The sequence below is a fragment of the Arachis duranensis genome, chromosome 7 (assembly GCF_000817695.3).
Source record: "Arachis duranensis cultivar V14167 chromosome 7, aradu.V14167.gnm2.J7QH, whole genome shotgun sequence".
Taxonomy (NCBI): Eukaryota; Viridiplantae; Streptophyta; class Magnoliopsida; order Fabales; family Fabaceae; genus Arachis; species Arachis duranensis.
The window spans coordinates 17,005,272-17,007,794 of NC_029778.3; positions in this window are offsets into that span (position 1 = coordinate 17,005,272).

Consider the following 2,523-nt stretch of genomic DNA (forward strand, 5'->3'; position numbering starts at 1 on the left):
AATAATAATAATAATAATAATAATAATAATATCATCATTTAGCTAGTAGAATTTGATAATACGAATGCAAATTACTCTAGGCTAGCTTCCGAGAAATCTCCTATCATTATTTATTGTCTTTTTTCTTCTTTAAGACCCAATCACTCTCAGTGTTGTTTTCTGTTTGGACCGTCATGAATGCACAGTTTTTGTTAGGCAAACTACTCAAATCTTCAATAAGAAAGTTAATCTTGATTGACTATTTAAATAAAATCATTGACTAACTGTGTTTGGGACAATTATAAGACTAAATAATTGCTTATATTTGTATAATAATAAATATATATTGAGACTTAAAAAAAAAAAGAGCTCATAGTTTCCTTTCAAAATAAATCATTTTATTGTGACCATTTCATTACCATCATTTCAATAAAAATAAATTTAATATTAATCAAGAAAAAAGATCTTAAACTATATATGATAAAATGAAATAAACATTGTATGAGATTCCTTTATTCCATCCATATGATATATGATTTAATGAGTAATCAGGTCTTGCCTTGAAGATTGATTAGGAGAATTATGATATTGAAATGAATGGGACTTGACAAGGAAGGGGGAGCTGAATATGAATGAATTTGAGCCTACTTTGATTTTGGACTAGTCATACAAGTCAACAACAAGTCCAAACTCCACAACTTCTATAATTGACTCTCAAGGGGGAACAAAATTGACCAAGACCAACAAAAAAAAAAGTAAAATTTATCAGCTCACTCAGTCACTTGCACTTTAAAGTTCAAAGTTTTCCAAGACCAATTTTTTTTTTCAAATATTTCTTTTATGGTGAAAACTCAACTGTAGTCGACTTCACGTGAAGTTAATAGTTGAGAGTCGTTAGATAAAAATTTAGTCAAATCAATCAAATCATCAAACGACTCTCACTTATCAACTTTACGTGAAGTTGAATACACCTGAGTTTTCACCTTCCTTTATTTATAGTTTATAGTGTTTATACTACGTAGGGAGAATCTTCACTCGTCAATTCTAATGATTTAGGTTTTGATAGAAAGTAATTATTTACATAAAAATAGTATATAATAATAATTAAAAATTGTTAAATTATTTAATATATTTAACGACTATTATAACATGTGTTCATATATTGGTTTATCATTTTTTCATAAAGGCATTTTCATATAAGTGATGATTTTAATAAAATAGTTTTCAGTTGATTATAACTGTAATTTTCTTGTAGGGTTAATCTGTTATGTTCAACCCTGTCAAAAAAAAAAAAATCTGTTATATTCAACAATTTATTACATATGGACTTAGCCTTCAATAATTTAATCAATGATCTTAACGAGAAAACAAAGAAAAAAAATGGGTGTACTAACTCTAGAAGCAATATATAATTATATATAGTATGCAATTAGTTGGCACTCAGCCATTCACTATAGTGATTAAACATTGAAGTGATATTATTATTGTCAAATTGATTATTTCATTGTTGACCGTTTCCCACCAAAATGGTACGTAGGTGTTTGTTGATTACAACTTTTCCCTATTTTTTCCATTTTTTCTTTTTGGTTCAGTCTACTTTGTTACATTTTTATGGTATTTTTCTGGATCCGAACAAAAATGATTAAATGTCATGCATAAGTTAACTTTCAAATTGGTGTATACAGAAGAAAAGCTACAATAGTATTAATTAAGCACGATTATGTCACAACAAATGTAATAAGAACATGTGCTACACATTAATAAAGAGGGAAATTCATACTATCTAATATCTACGACTAGGTCTCTAGAATAAGTGGACGAATAAATATAATTTTTACAAAAATCTAATGTAAGAAATGATGATTCTCTTATATTTATAAAAAAGGAAGTATAGAGAGCTAATGGAGTATTTGTACAATATATATAATGGGGTTTAGGGATATTCGATTCAGTAGGATATAGATGTTCATTATTTCTGGTATTCGGATGGTTATTTTGGATAGTATGAGTGTATTGTGTTTGAGAAATTAATAATATTTTACCCTAAATATTTATTTTTTAACTCATATTGGACCAAATAAATAATTTATTGTACACATTGTATAAATATTCTATTGGCTCCCTAGCAAAATTCTTATAAAAATGATCGAGTTTTTATTAGATAATGTGAGATTTTATAGTTAGAGTTATTTTTTTCAAATTATTAATGAGTAACATAAGATGAAATCTTTCTTTCTTTCTTTTTTAATATTAGGTTTATAGTGGTGTATCTCACTAAAATGATATAAAAACGTATTGAACGTCGTCATAAGAGATAGGATGGCAGAAAAATGGCATCAACGTTAACTACAAAACAGCAATGACATTTTGTACAAAATTAAAATATCTTGCTATTTTGTGTTATAAAATTTTAAAAAAATTTGTAATTAAAACGGCTTTGCCATTTTATATTTCAAAATAAAAAAAATAAATCAAAATATCGATGTCATTTTCTTTTTAAAATATTAAAAAAATATTAAACACACACAAAATATCATCGATATT